This window comes from Ammospiza caudacuta, chromosome 17, assembly GCF_027887145.1.
Source record: "Ammospiza caudacuta isolate bAmmCau1 chromosome 17, bAmmCau1.pri, whole genome shotgun sequence".
Lineage (NCBI taxonomy): Eukaryota > Metazoa > Chordata > Aves > Passeriformes > Passerellidae > Ammospiza > Ammospiza caudacuta.
The window spans coordinates 13,727,345-13,743,601 of NC_080609.1; the positions used below are offsets into that span (position 1 = coordinate 13,727,345).

Here is a 16,257-nt window from a genome sequence, read left to right on the forward strand (position 1 = left end):
GGTTCATTCTCATTCCGTGGAGTCAGAATTCCTTAATTGATTCATAGTCTCCATAAAGAGAGCAGCTAATGAAGATTTTCTTATCTCATGGAGTCAGTTCTTTAGAAAAACAAGGATCCCAATTTGGTCTGTCCTGATGCTTTGAAGTGCTGAGTGGTGCTGGTGCTGCAGAGTGACAAACAGGATATTGGAGGTGACTGCAGGGATATTGGAGGTGACTACAGATCTTTCCCATTAGACTTGGAGGCATGAAGGAGGCTGCAACAAGTTGGAACTGTTAGTTTAAAAATTGAGAGGGAAAGAGACAAATCAAATTTATGGCTTGGTTGGAAAAAAAATAGTTTTTCTGTATTTTTAATCAAATGGATTTCATATCGGTACACTGCATAATCTAAGAATTAGTTCTCCCTTTTTACATCTACTTCCTGGAAACCCCTGATAACAGAGATATTTTTAGAGCACTACCTTCTTGAATTAGCAGATTTTTTAGGGTTCTGAAATTACATTTTGCAATTTGCTCAGGTATGAGAAAGATTTTACAGAAACAAACAGTGAAGATAAATCATTGAAAGTGAAATATTCTACAGTTTCCTAATGTAGGAAAGATAATGATGCCATTATTTTGTCAAAGGTGTGATTAGAAAAATCCCTTTTCCATTCTATTTCCTTTTTCATTTGCAAATGTACTTACAAGGGTAGGGTGTATGTGCTCATAAATGCACAAATATCCAGTACAATTTTTGTTCTTCTTAAGGTAATTCTTAAATCCATTAAACTTTTATGACTGGTACACACACTGTGCCAGGTAATACATATTTATGAACAGTATATACAGCACCAAGTAATATGCAAAATATTCCACAATTATCTACAAGCCTTTAAATATCAAGTGATAGAAGGCCATGGAACAGGCCAAACTTGGATACCACAAATACTACTGATGGAAAATGTTAAAACATTCATTGCTTTGCAAAAACAAAACAAAAATGACACTTCTGTGACCCCAGACACCAGAACTGGCTGGGAAATTGAGAGACTTTGCAAATAAGATGGTGTTCAACATCCTTTTCTTAAAGAGAAAAGAGTTCCTATTCCTGGCCCCAGAGCACTCGGAACTTGCTTGAAGAAATACTACTAACAACTAGTCTTGTGTAAATGGTCTCCTAATGTGCATTTAGTTACTACCTGAGTGTGGAATTTGCATCAATATTCAGTGTGTGACGTACCCAGCTCTTCTGGGGGGCTGTGTTGCTTCTCTGCTGCTGTTCTTTTCTGCCCAGAACTCCATTTGTCAATGTTTGAATGGTTTGCATGACTCTAAAGAGGACATCAGCTGGCTTTTTGTAGTGAGAGAACAAGAAACTGATGGTCAAGAGAGCCCAGGCAATGCTAAGGAGCACATTCCTACATGGATCCTGTTGTGTTGCACCATAACCAATGAAAACAAACAGAAGTTCTCTTCATGTCTCTCCACCTTCACCTCTGTCTCTCCATTCCTAATTTTGTAGAGCAGGGAAAGATAAGGTCTGGCTTCTAGACATGGGCTTGGTCTGTTCTGGTCTGCTGTGTCTCTCAGGACACACAGGAACCTCTTCTCCTCTTCTTTTTCCTCTTCTCCTCCTCTCCTTCTCTTCTTTCTCCTCTCCTCCTCTTCTCCATTCCCTCTGTCCTAATCACGAGTCTTACGAAGCATGGGATGAGGAAATCTCCTATTTTTATCAGCAAGCATCTAAATCACTTCCTCCCAGAGCCTGAGATTTACCTTGGGACTTGAGATGGATGGCTGGAGTCCTCCAGATGGAGAACTGGGAGCAGCTGCAGCGCAGAGCAAGCAGCAAATGCTCAGGGCTGGATTGCTATGGAGGCTTGGGAAGCATTATCAAACATCATCGCCCTTGAGGTCCCCTTCCAACCTGGGAGCCTGTGGTTCTGTGATTTAGCTTCAGTTTTAAAAAGTGAGGCATGCATTGAGGGGCTTAATTTAGTTCACATTAATTTTCTTTTTAACTCAATATCCTTTCAAGGCCACAAACCATATCCTGGGGATCAGAAGTGCTCCCTGGCTAGCTGGAATGATAGAGCAGGCGGCGTTGCTGAGGTAATAAATTGGAAATAAGTAATAATAAAAAACATGAGAACATCACGGTGCTTTTGAAAACAAGCAATATTTCATCTTTATTACATATATAACCATCCCTCGTACTTGATGTCATAGCTTAAATATTTCTTAATCAATTGGACAGGTGATCTTTATCTAGGTTACCTGGAGAAGCCACGGAATGATTTTGGAATGGTTGGCAGTTATCCTGGGGAATGAATGCAGGATGTGAGCCTGGGATGCAAAACACGAGGAAATGTCATGGCTGTTTTTAGGAAGGGGAAAAAAATATATGGAAATTAAATGTCAGTCTGTCACCTCTCATTCCTGGAAAAATGCTGTAATAAGCAACCAAAAGAGCTAATTGTAATCTCCTAAACAAAACAATAAAAAAGAAAGGTCATTTAACAACAAATATATATTTATATGTGTCAGAAATGAGTTGTGCTGGTTGGTAGATACAAGTGGAGCAGCAGATGTCACACATCTTAATTTCAGCAGGGCTTTCAATACTGCTTTGTGAGTTGTGAGAAGGTCTGGTCTGCCAGAAGTTACGAGCAAAGGGGTGGAAAATGGGGAAATTGTACTTTGAGAAGAGTTAGCAGCAGTTCCGTGCTGGGTGATTTGCAAGTTTCCCATCCTGATAGGATGAGCCAACCAGCACTTCTGGAAGTTGTTTCTTCTGCTTTCATTTGCAGTGATTAAAAGGTGGCTGTTTGGAAAAAGTCACATTTTAAGGAAAGCTGTTGGCAATCTTACAACAGCCCAGAATGCTGACCCCCCAAAAAATCAATAAGCTGTTTTCAAAGTCAGTCTTTTTCAATATAAAAACCCAGACACATCAAGTTGTGCTCTCCATTCCGGTAAGGGTGGAACATGCAAAATCATAAATCCATTGCCAGTATTTACTGTACTAAAGCCTCAATGCATGCCAAAAAAATCTGGTAATTTTTCACTTATATCCTTATAAAATACTGGAAATTAGAAATTGTATGTCTGGTCTGTTATACTGTATTACATACTAAAACCTGGATTTTTTTCGTGGTTCCTGGGTGCATGGTTCATAGAGATGCAGCCCAGCAGAAACTCCTGAGCTTTCTGCTCTGTTGGCACTTGGTGAATCTTCCTTCCTGCTGCTCCTGAGTGCAGAAATATATCTTTGGCTTGTTTCCATGAAGAATGTTTGCATGTATCCAAAGTTTTTCAGACTCCTTACAGACCTGCTGCTACTTTTGATGGGAAGTTCTTACAGCTGACAAGACAGAGCAGCTGCAGTTGACCACTCACAGGTTACATTTTGTTTTCTTGAGGTCAAGACGGTGGAGTATTGTTCCAAAAACTACTGAAAATTGGCATGCAGTGACTGTAAACACACAGGTTCCAAGGCTTTGAGATTTAAATTTGCAGAAGACTCACAGAATATTGTCTATCTCTTTCAACAGCAGACCCTTAGGAAAAAAATTATGTGTAATTTTTTCTTAATACATGAAAAATACCTGTATTTTAAGGACATGAAAGGGCTCTGAGTAAGCATATAATCATTAAATATTCACAGTGTACAAGGTTTAATGTGCACAACATTGAATACACCAAAGAATAATGCCATAATTATAGCCCCTGTAATAATTATGTTTTATTGTGGCTTCCTTACTTTTTATCCCACAGTTGGCATAAGCTTTTAAGCAGATGCCTTGGGTTTGCCCTTTGCAGCTTATAGGCAGATCACTGCTGTGTTGATTCTGCAGTCAGTCAGCTATTCAGCAATCTCATTTTTCTTTTACTGTTTTGGCAGAGATGAAAAGCAAAGTTTTTAACCTTCCCCTTTCCTGCTATTTCTTTGACTGTTGGAAGCCAACTTTAAAGCTTAAAGAGGAGCACAGGCGTATCCTCACAGCCATACATTATTTTTCTCCCTGGAGTTCTTGAAGCAACTGACTGAAGAATGAAATGCAGGCAGTGTGAAGACACAAATGAAGGACTAGAGTAAAATGTAATTTGAGTGGTGTCTTTTTTAATTAACAATGGCTTAGACTCTGCAACACAGACCTTCCAACAGAAACTTGCCTGTAGATAAAGAATATGTGAACAGATTTCCTATTATAGTTAGAATATCTATAGATATGTCCTGTAGAATACAGAGTATCTGTAGATATATTCCATAAATATAACGTGTAGCATATTAAAGTCTTTCTCTATACTTCTTTATATCACTTATATAGACATGGAATATATAGAGGTATAATCAGTATATGTATACAAAATTTATACCCTGGAATCAGAAGATTGAACCTGTAGCCAGACACAAAAAAAAGTCATGTCAACATGGATTTTGGTTATGGATCATCAACCCTGACCCCAACAAAGGTAGAAAAAGCAAGCAGAGAACCCACACAATGCAGCTTGGAAATGGAGAGTTTTGGGATTCCTCATCCATCTTCACAGGTTCATTTAACATCATCCTTTACATTCTTGTGTTGTCCCAGGGTTGGGATGTGGACAGCTGAGCTGTGCATGCACAGAGTCACTGCTGTGTCCCAGGCTGAAGTGTGTGCCGCAGGAAAGGGTAATGGGTGGAAGAACAGCATTTCAGGGGGCTCAGTAGCTCTAATAAACCTCTAGCTGCTTTCTGTGGGAAGAGGAGGATTGTGTTATCCAGGCAAATGCTTTCTCTTAATGTTGTTCTTGCTATAGAGATTACCAACAAAGAGTATTTGCATAAATCCTTGAGGCATCAGAGATGCAGCTCCTGAGTGACAATAGTAACGTAGGAAGAAAATTTCCTTACAAAAGTGTTGGATTTTGGTGAAGAGCTTTTCCCTTTCTGTCTCCATTGCTGTTGGAGTGAGGAGATGCTTTAAGAGGAAAGTGAGATAGTGCCTCTGCTGCCCTAGGAGGGAAAACAGTGCAGTGGTGTTGGTGCTGCCTCTGCTCTTGAGAGGTGACTTGTGTTCTCTTCTCAAATATTCCTTTTCAGCTGCCACTCTGCATTGAAGAGTAAAGAAAGAGGGTGGAAAAGGAACACGTTCCATTTGTGACCTTTTGGGTGAAGTCGTCTAAACTGAGCAGGCTGGAATTATCTGTAGAACAATATTGTGAGGTCTTAAAGCTCAATTCTGGCATGATAACAAACTCTAGTCTCATGTAGACACTCCTGGCTCACTTGTGGCACCGGGGAACAGAATTTAAAGTCTCGACATCAAAAACCTTGGCTGTTCAGTGAGCTGAAGGAGGAACTTCAGTGCTTGAGTTGACAGAGGGATCAGTCAAGAGGCAGCTCTGACACCTCTCCTGAGATGTGTCTGTGTGTTTTTGTGGGATGTGTGCCCTCTCCCCTGCTCACTCTCATACACAAGCACTCAATTAGACACGAGCCATGCCATGGCTCCCTTTTCCCTGCAGTCTCACTGACTTTGCAGAGCTGAAGTGTAGGCTTGCATGGATTGAGGAACTGTGAGCCTGCATGTCTGTGGAATGTAATCCTGAATTTTAGCTTCCAGTTACAATCCCTGGGTACCTGTTTGGCTTCTTTTCTGGGTTGAATATTAACCACTTGAACAATGTGCTTTTACTACCATGAAACAAGGAAATTCTATGAACTTGTTTGGGCCCTTTGCATGAAGATCCTTATCAACAAATGAGACTTAAGTACCTCAAACCTGCAAGTGGCTTTCTGTTTCACTATTATTAATTTAGCAGGACTTGTTGCATATGGTTATTTTTCTGATTGTTTTGCATGATTGAGTAAGGGATGCAGTATAACCAAATATGTGTTTAATCTCTTAATTACTGGGTGAAGAATGTATGGGAGAAAACAAGACATTTATTTCCCCATCCTGTATGACTTGTTCCTTATCCCCTCTTTGTTACCTCTGCTTTCAGGACTTCATTCTGAGGCTTGTGTATTGTTATTATTGGCCTCATGGACCTGGCTCTTACAAAACACTTCTTTTTCATCTTAGGAGATAAGAGGTTAATTTTCCCATTTCCTTTAGCAAGGTACCCTGCAGGGTTTATTTGAGCATTGTTTCTATTTTCCATCTTTCAAGTTCAGTAACAACAGGATTAAAAACTTGGAAGTTAAAAACATAGATGTCTGTCTAATTAAAGGAATTGGCTGTTGAGGCTGTATTTTTCTTTCTCATTAGCATTCTGTTCATTCTGTTTTCTTTCCCTATCTCCCTGTTCCCTACACACTCAGCTTGTAATAAAAGTTGGTTCTTGAATGTAAAGAGCGTGTTAATGCACCTGGGAAAAACATGTACAGGAAGGAATTGGATTTGTTTCTATCTAACCTGGGTAAGATAGAATGGAATGTTCCAGTGTTTATCTATACAGTAATAATCAAAGGCTCCTTGCAATGCTCATAAGGATTATTTAAGAAGAAAATTAAGTAAATGTATTTATTTGTTTGTTTCCAACAGAAAAAAACAATCTCCTATTTTAAGTTTATACCCCTGCAGCCAAGTGATAAGGGCATTTTAATGTTTTTCTGCATCTATCTTTCCATTTTTATGTGTGGCAGGATTAGGGGAGAGCTGATGCTGCCGCTGCGTAAATGTGAGCAAGCAGAGATCCTCATTACAGGGCAAAGTGGATAAAAAGAGTCAGTAACTGAAGGTGATGGAACTGTTGTGTCTACTGGCCATTAACTGGGTAATAGAAGCTCTCCTCCAGATGAGGGGAATCGCAGGGAGCAGCATTTTGCTGCGTTGCAGGAGCAAATCCCTAAAACCTCTGCAGCAGGAATGTCTGCAAGTACAGAGATAAATACAGGGAGACAGATTGCAGCAGAGACTTTGGGGGCATCAGAGGTTTTCTGTTCTGGTCCAGCTCTTAAGTGGAATTACTTGCACCAGCAGGGTGTGGAGCACTGTATTCCCAGCCCTGGAATATGAGCTGGGCTGGCATCACTGATGCCTCTTCCCCAGGATTTGTGAGTTGTTCTGCCACAGAACTCAGCGAGTGTTTCTTCAGCACTGAGAATAAAAATGCCCTGCAAAGCCTCTCATAACCATAAAATCCAGGAAACCATGCTGTGTCTCCTGACACTTCAGGGTTTCCCTGGCCTGCTCGATGGGCACAATGTTTATGGATTATGCAGCAAATGCAAACAAGGCAGGGTTGTCCTTCATTAGAGGGAAAGTGTGGTGCTTAAAGCTTCAGTATTGGGAGGGAGTTGAAGTTCTTCACTTTTTATTTTACCTCTGGGACTATTTCTAGAGTAGAAGTTGCTGTCATTCCAGTGGAGGACTGGCCAGATTTACTGCAGGAGCTTTGGCCTTCTGACTTCCTTAAGCTTTACAGCCAGAAGTCCTGAATGTATTTCATTGCTCTAGGGCAAGGAAATTTGTGTCATTAGACTCAGAAGTCAAATATGCAGTAAGTCATACAAAACCACCTGTGTCTTAATTTCAAGTAATTTAAAAATCAGCAGAGTTGAAAGAGTGCCTGTGTGTCCAGATTTGGCAACACCACTCATGCTGAAACCATAAAAATCTGTATGGTCATTTAATTGTGTGTCATTTACACTTGAGTTGGCCACTGAAGTGCTCATGATGAGTTGGAGACAAGGGCTACAACAGGGGTTCAAGCAGGACATACAAAAGGATCCCAAAAAAGAGCTTTACTTTGGAATGTCTAAAGCCTCTATTCTGGGATGTCACTGCAGGCTCACAGCTAGGTAATAATTAGCATTTTCTCCATACTTCTCAGAAGGCTGATCAATCACTTTATTATACTATACTTATTAAGAAACCCATCACCCTTACACACAGTCATGACACAGGTGGATCCAATTGGTCCCTGAATCCAAGCTCCATCACCATTGGCCAATCAAGAAACCCCCCTTTGGTAAACATTTATCCACAACACATTCCACCTGGTCACAACAGATAAAGCAAGTTAGGATATGAATTAGTTCTCATTATTTTCTCTGATCACCTCACAGTCTTCCCCAGTACAGTGCCTGGGGAAGTTGTGCCTTGCTCTCTGTGGCCAGAGAGCTGCTGCCACATTGGGATACTTTATTTTAAAATATTCTGGTGTTTACACTGAGGCATCACAGATCTTGCTGTAGGTAATGCTGCTTTACCTGGAACTGGGATCATCAAATGCTCAGGAGCAGGTATAGTTCTCAGTTTCTTATATAAATCTTCTCATAACTTTGCTTTCCACCTTTTAGAATTCTATAACTTTGCTGCACAACAGCTTTGTGTATGTTTGGCTCGTTAATTGGAAAAAAGCATTCCTCCTTTTATTTCTGAAAAATTATCCATTTGTATTTTTAGACTGTTATGTACTTTAAAAGATAAAGTGTTACTGATAGAACAATAGTTTCCAATAGTTTACTGTGCTGTTTGACACACTATTGACAGGAAATCATGCTTGGGTAGAAACCACAACAGAAAATGTTGCTCTGATTTTACAGAGTTTTCTTTCATTCCTGACCTGTTTGTTCAACATTTGGTTGAATGAATCCAACCTGGCTTTGACTTCAGGTCACTACATGGCCTATTTGTGATAGAAATAAGGAGTTGCTGCTTCCTTTTCAATTTCTGCTTATTTCTTCTCTTTAACCAGTGTTTTTTATGTTTTATTGTTGCTAACTTGAAGTGCTTGGAAGTGTTTGGATACTAAAACAAGTAATTCTGTGATTGACTGGCTTGAAGTTTCTGCTTCTGAATGACTGTCAGTAATAACCAGGATTTGGTGGAGTCTATGTGTTTGTTACTGGGTGCATCTGTACCCAGTACAAGGAGTTCTGCTGAAGGAGGTTATGGAATTCCATGGAATTCTGGTATTTGGAAAGCAGTGCTCACCTGCCTAGGGTGTTGGGCTAAGGAGGTGTTAAAGGAGTTGGACATCAGTGCTTTGCCTGAAGTTGTAATCAAATGCCTGACAGTCAAACTGAAATGCAAGGGGAGGTAAAGTGTATTAAGATTTAGCACTTGCATAATCTACTAGATCTTTTGAATGCTACAGGTGTTAACTATTAAAGCCTCTAGATATGTTTTTTTCTACCTAAAAAGAAACATGTACATGTGCTATCCTTTTTCTCTCTTGGCAAAACCTAGAGTCTGAAAGGCTGAATAACTCACCCAAGGCTTCATAACCCAACCTAGATTTACCTGGCTCCAGGGCCTGTGCTCAATTTCTGCTGCACAGCAGTAGTGTGTGTCCTAATGGTGTGTGAGTAGAAATGACCCCACAAAATCCCTGTTTTGATGTAGACAGCAAACCTGAGACACTGTAATAGCCCTGTATGATGGATCTGCAGCAGTAACACAAATGCTGGTCTTGGCAAACTGCAGTGCTGTACATAGATAGTGTTTGCTGTTCTATTGATCCGTGCCTCTAAATCTTTAATTATCTTTCATAGTAAAACTTGTCTAAATAAATTGCTGTAGTGCTGCTGCTCTCTGGCAGCAGCAGAGGTTGATGCTTTGGTCAGTGGCCACTTTTTACCATATCCTTTCTCTTTGTTTAAAGATTTGGTGCCATTAAAAGGAAGGGTAATGAATCTAAAAACTAAGGGGCTACTAGGCTGTTAGTCCTGAGGTACAAGATTGCCTCCTACAAGTAATGTCTTGTACAGCTTTTCCTATCCCTTGGAGTGTTTATTATCACCTGAAGGCACTGAGAGGCCAGGTTGGTGCTGTTCCTCTTTATTGTAGAGCAAGTGTGGTACATCTGGATATTTATTTTGCTGGGTTTAAGCTGGAGTTATATTTTTCTGGCATTAAAAGGAAACCAAAGCCTTTGGTTCATACAATAAGGAGTAGCCACTGCAGGTACTGGCCTCTTAAGGTCTTCCACCTGTGTTTCATCTTCAGTGATGAAAATCAGCTGCCATGAGATTTGCAGGCTTCAGAGAGAGGATTGGTGTCCCTGCTCTTTGTTCTCTGGAAATCAGTTTTAAATAGCCTCATGTGCATGTATTTTGCTGCTGAAGGAGTTTTTCATCTGAGAAAACAGAGCAAACACATTGACCAGTCCAAGATTTGATATTTTATTTCCAAATGGTGTGGCTATTTTAGTTGCTGTGATACAGATTTGTGAATCCATAGGAGTACATGTTCCCAAACTCAGCTGTGCCAAATCTTATTCTCAGCTACACCTGTGTGAAAATAGAGATGGTTCTGAATGAGAGATGTGTGAAATCAGGAATTAAAAAGGCAGAAATTATGCTGGGGCAGAGTCAGGAACATTAATAAAGGAAAGTTGGGAGCATTTAAGTAGTCACTGTTGTGGCACATCTAAATACATGTGTTAAATATGCTGTTAAGAGGTTGAAGTTTCCTTTGTCTTTGTTGCATGATCAATTATCCCTTCAGGGCATTGCCCTGTGACAGGGCCAGGCTGCTGCTAATTTGTTTTATAGTTAGTGCAGTTCACAGCCATGGCTTGTGTACTCTGAATAAAAACAAATGTGTCTCAGTGAAGTAATGGTATGAATATACAATATTCAACAGGAAACCCTTCCACTCTACACCACAAAGCACTAGAGCACATACCATTATGCTGACATGTTTTATCAGAAATGAAGATATAATTTAATAACACAAGTTTTCTTTCCACAGTGAAGGAAAGGGGAACAAATCAGTGCTTAAAAAAAACCTACAGCACCTTAAATAATCAATTCAGGAGAACTATCATAAAGTGAAGCAATATTCATGTCGGTCTCTGAAAATTGAACTATAAAATCCCAAATTATTACAAATAGTCTTTGTGCTTGCTGTCAGTGAAGTCAGCCAGCTGTGTAAATCAACAACCTATGGTACTTTTTAACTGCAATGTTTTGTTTAAATAACCCATTTGTATTAAAAAAAATACACTATTCTTGCTGCCTGTGGTTGCCAGCAATGTCCGTGGCAACAGCTGGTGATGGCACAAGTGGAGTTCAAAGTGTTGATTATACCATAAAATAGAGACGGAAGAAAAATAGACACCCTGCTTACAAATATCTTGGATGCTGTAAGAGTTTTACAAGAAGAGGAGGCTGGAGAAAATTGTTTTATTTTATTCTGGGTCTTTGCTTTCTGTTATTGACCAAGATGTGTATTTTGTCTTGAAAGCCTGGTTATTTCTATTAGCCTGAGAAGTGCTGCTGGCATAGCACATCCAGCCACACCTCGGTGTGGTTCAGCAAGATAACACCCAGCAGCTGGGATTTAAGCACATTCAAGTCCTTATATCAGCTACACTAACTCTTGCTGCTTAAAATGTAACAATAATTAAAAGAAAAAAAGCAAGCGAACCAAAAAAAAACCAAATGAGCAAAGTTGTGTGATAATAATTAAGCTGTATTAAGTAAGAATTGAAGCTGCTGAAAACCTGAGGAGGAAAAAAAACCCAACCTGTTTAAACATAAATAGTGCACTCAGGAATTATTCCTGAATTTGTTGCTGTAGTTCTTTGCCTCTGCATTGGCAGCATTGTCTCTCCCTGTAAGCATCTCTCTCGTGATCAATAATATAGTGATTATCTTGGGTTTGGTTTTGTGGGGTTTTTAATCTCTAGGCAGGTAATTGCTTGATATGGGCATGATTTAAAAATATACTTTTGGGATAATTCATCTGAGCATCTTTTCTGGGAGCTTCTATCTCCAAAGAGCAAAAACAAGCTTTCTGAGGGCGAGCTGCTCAGATGTTTATAACAAGGCTCAATATTTGGTGATTCTGCTTAAATCTGAGATACTTTCTGTATCAGTCCTATACAGATATGAGGATGATTATGATGAATTAAGGTGTTTTGGATTTATTTGGTTTTGGGGGTTTTCTTTAATTTTGGGGTTTTTTTTTTGGTTTTGTGGATTTTTCTTCTAGTTGTTTTTTATTTTGTTTTGGGTTTCTTTTGTCTTTTGGTTTTTTGGGTTTTTTTTTTTTTGCTTTTTTTGGGGTTTTTTGTTTTGTTGCTTTTTTTGTGTGTTGTTGCTTTTTTGTTTTTCTTTTTGGTTTTGTTTTTTTTAGTTTGTTTTGGGTTTTGCCTCTTTTGTTTTTTTTTTGTTTTGCCTCTTTTGTTTTTTTTTGTTTTGCCTCATTTTTTTTGTTTTGTTTTGCCTCTTTTGTTTTGTTTTGCCTCTTTTGTTTTGTTTTGCCTCTTTTGTTTTGTTTTGCCTCTTTTGTTTTGTTTTGCCTCTTTTGTTTTGTTTTGCCTCTTTTGTTTTGTTTTGCCTCTTTTGTTTTGTTTTGCCTCTTTTGTTTTGTTTTGCCTCTTTTGTTTTGTTTTGCCTCTTTTGTTTTGTTTTGCCTCTTTTGTTTTGTTTTGCCTCTTTTTGTTTTGTTTTGTTTTGCCTCTTTTTGTTTTGTTTTGTTTTGCCTCTTTTTGTTTTGTTTTGCCTCTTTTTGTTTTGTTTTGTTTTGCCTCTTTTTGTTTTGTTTTGCCTCGTTTTGTTTTGTTTTGCCTCGTTTTGTTTTGTTTTGCCTCGTTTTGTTTTGTTTTGCCTCGTTTTGTTTTGTTTTGCCTCGTTTTGTTTTGTTTTGCCTCGTTTTGTTTTGTTTTGCCTCGTTTTGTTTTGTTTTGTTTTGCCTCGTTTTGTTTTGTTTTGCCTCGTTTTGTTTTGTTTTGCCTCGTTTTGTTTTGTTTTGCCTCGTTTTGTTTTGTTTTGCCTCTGTTTTGTTTTGTTTTGCCTCTGTTTTGTTTTGTTTTGCCTCTTTTTTGTTTTGTTTTGCCTCTTTTTTGTTTTGTTTTGCCTCTTTTTTGTTTTGTTTTGCCTCTTTTTTGTTTTGTTTTGCCTCTTTTTTGTTTTGTTTTGCCTCTTTTTTGTTTTGTTTTGCCTCTTTTTTGTTTTGTTTTGCCTCTTTTTTGTTTTGTTTTGCCTCTTTTTTTTTGTTTTGGTGGGGCTTTTTGTTTTTGTTTTGAGGTTCTCCTGCATGTCACATTCACTGGATGATTCCTTGGGTCCGATGGATGAGAGAGGAGAAGAGTGGATTGTTGTGATAGTGTTTTGGTGCTGCTTGAATTCTTCCTGACTTACCCACACATTTAAATCTAACAGCCAGGGCTGTGCTGGGTGAGAAACAGGGTTATTTCTTAGATTTCCCAGTGATGCTGCTGTTTGCACACCCCCTTGTGAGGTTTGCCTTTGCTCAGTCACTTATTCTTTCTCAAATACAAGGTTTTGAGCATGTTCACTGAACTGCAAACCTCTCAGTCAGTGGAGACTTGAGCAGATCTCCTGCATTTGTAATTCTGATTCTGTCTTTCAGAGTCTTTGGGACTTTATCAGCAGATGTAGTAAGTGAAATCTATATTCAGTCAACAAACACCAATGAAAATATTAAGCCAGGCCACAGACAGACCCTGTGGCTTTGTACCTGCTCTCACTTTCCAGTCAGGTCGTGGATCACTGATGGTTTGTCAAGTGCAGTTTTCCATCCACTTCCTTTCCAGCCTTCCAGCTGCTCTGCACAGACCAGATTTAGTGTAAGGTGTTCATGAAGCACAGGGAGTGTTGTCTACAGCCTTGTTAAACCAAGACCCTGCAAGCTCCAAAACCAGAGAACAGGGAAATCAATTCTAAAATGTGGAAACTCTGCTGTTTATCTCCATTCCTCCTGGAAATGCATCTGCTAAACCATTCAATAGCTGGTTGTCCTTCATTTCAGGGTAGTGTTTGGCCTCTGCCTGGTCATTAGGACTGTCTTGGTTCTTCTTGTGCAACCTTGGGGTGTTTCCATGACTGGAAATCCCAATCACTTCCTAAAAACATGTGTTGTGCCCTGACATAGCTAGAAAAGCAACAGATGAACTGCCCTGATTCTAAATTCAGTGCAGTTTTATTTAATATCCAGTGCCTGTGGAAGTATAAAATTTTTATTAATAGACGGCTGATTTGCAGTAACAATGTACATGGAACCTGAATAATATCCCAGGAAACTGCCATGCAGTCACAGCTCTTGGTGCTCTATCCCTGTGGAGATGCTGCTCTGTAGCACAAACACAAATACTTTTCTCTGTGATTGAGTCCTGAGAAACACAGGCTGTTTGTGAGATATGTGTATTTAAATATTTCTAATTAATAATTTCCTCTCAGCACCAGGAGCCATGAGGATGGTGAAGTTGGGTTAAGCTGTGCATGCACAGAGATCCCCTGGAACGGCTGTCTGTGCAACTACAGCAGATCCCTGCTCTTCCAAGAGGGGAAACCCAGGGGGGAAGTGTTGCAGTAATTATTTTGTTATTACTCCACAATCCCTCCCTTTTCTGGCAGCATCACTGGTATTCCTTGGTGTGTGGGGCATGGGGAGATGGGGCCTTGCTGTGCAGTGTAGACAGAAATTTTTGAAAGGGGAGCAGAGGCTCTCTGGTAAAAAATATCTGGTATAGAGGATTAATAATCATGTTAGCTGGAGGTAATATTGGAAAAGAGGCTTTATGGAGGTCTTTGTACTAAAATATTGCACGCTGGCTCAGAAGCAGATGGTGCCTTCTGAGAGAGAGCCTAATCAGGTTACTCTGATTTTCATTTTATGTTTTTATAACCCAGCATTATCTACTTTTTGTGTAATGTGGTAGACTAATAACATAACAAATATCTAACTTTGGGGAATTATCCACTTGTAGAGTAGATTTTGGTATTTTCCCATAAAAAGCATAATAAATCTAAATCCACCTATTTGAGGTACTGAAGGATTCATTTGCAGCATTAACTCCAAAACCTTTCTCTTAAAGGCTGTAAGAATGGCATCCCCTTTGAAACATTATCTTTACTTGTAAAAATCTCATTCATGTCCCATTGATCTTCACCAAAGAATTCCCATAAGCTTTAGATCAAGCTTAGAGATTATTTACAACAGAGTTTATACTATTTGGACAACTTGAAAAGGTGCAATTAAAAATTCCAGAGTGTGCAGAGTCATAGAATAGTTTGGGTTGGAAGGGACCATAAAGATGATCAATTCCCTGAGCCATGGGCAGGATGCTTTACTTTATACCAGAGATCCACATGCTCAGTTCTGACTGCAGCGAGTGGGAGTGAGGAAGCCTCACAAGGTGCTGTTCTGTATTCTGGTGTTTAGAATAATGGGCTGTACAATGATTTGTGTCCATCACTGCTGCCTCTTCCCATCCCCTCAGCGCATAACTTTTGATTAAACAGCGTTCCCTAAACACAGTTTGTCATCTGCCCTTGACTTTGTTTGAGATCAGCCTGGTTCAGCCCCCAGCTCCTGTGGTGAAGGTGCCACTGAGATGTTTTTGGACATGACAGCCTTGGATCCACCATCCCAACCACCTCCCACTGCCAGCCCTGCCTGCTGTGTTCCCTGCAGGCTCCTGCTGGGCTCCAGAGAAATGCAAAAAATTCTTCTATTAAAAAGTGTGCTTTAAAATGCTCCTTTCCTAGCTTAAGAAATCCCAGAGGATCAGTCTGCTTAGTTTGCTTGCTGCTTGCTCCTGTCTCAAAAATGTTAGATAGAGTTAAGTTTGATACTGCTTTAAAAAATATTTATATTTTTCATGAGTTCTGCACTGGGTATGAATTACTGACAGGTCCACTCCATCTGCTGCAGTCATCTTCATCAAATGTGCTGCTAAACTGAGCACCCAGGAATCAGATTTTCCTTGGAACATCACAGTGGTGCTGTCAGAATTTAAAAGTTATATCAGACCATGAAAACAAACAATAAACCCAAGAAAACATGTTAAGCCAATTTTTGGATGCTCTGTGCAGCTGTTGTGCAGAAAGTGGCTGCAACCCCTGGTAAAGAGCTGGGGCCTGGAGCTTTGGGTGGTTTAGAAACATTGGGATTAATGAGTCCTTAAAATGTGACTAATTGATTTTCCTGATGCACAGGGGCTCATGTGTGATGTAAATAAAATTCCCAGACTCTGCAGCCTGGGAGGCTCCTGGCTCTGTACCTGCCTTCACTTAATGAACACAGGACATTCCATTTTTCACTGAACTATTAAGATATCAATAACTCATTTGTGGAGTTTTAATTTAACTTTGACCATGTAATTGATGACCCCTAAGAGCTGCCTTCAGGAGTTGCATTATCTTTTTTTTCCTATACAAATTAATATCAAACTTCTATGCTTGTGTAGATTACTTTCTCAAATTTACTTACTTTTCACTCACAAATGTTACGTTTTGCTCACACTCCAGTAAAAAATGTGTATCGAAATGAAAATGGCCCACTTAATTTTAAATAATTTCC

The 16,257-nt window shown here is 39.5% G+C and overlaps 1 protein-coding gene across 1 annotated transcript in view; it reads left to right on the forward strand.

Annotated features, from left to right (window-relative positions):
• Positions 1-16,257, forward strand: part of SDK1 (sidekick cell adhesion molecule 1) — a 381,148-nt gene that overhangs the window by 161,988 nt on the left and 202,903 nt on the right. The window lies entirely within an intron of this gene.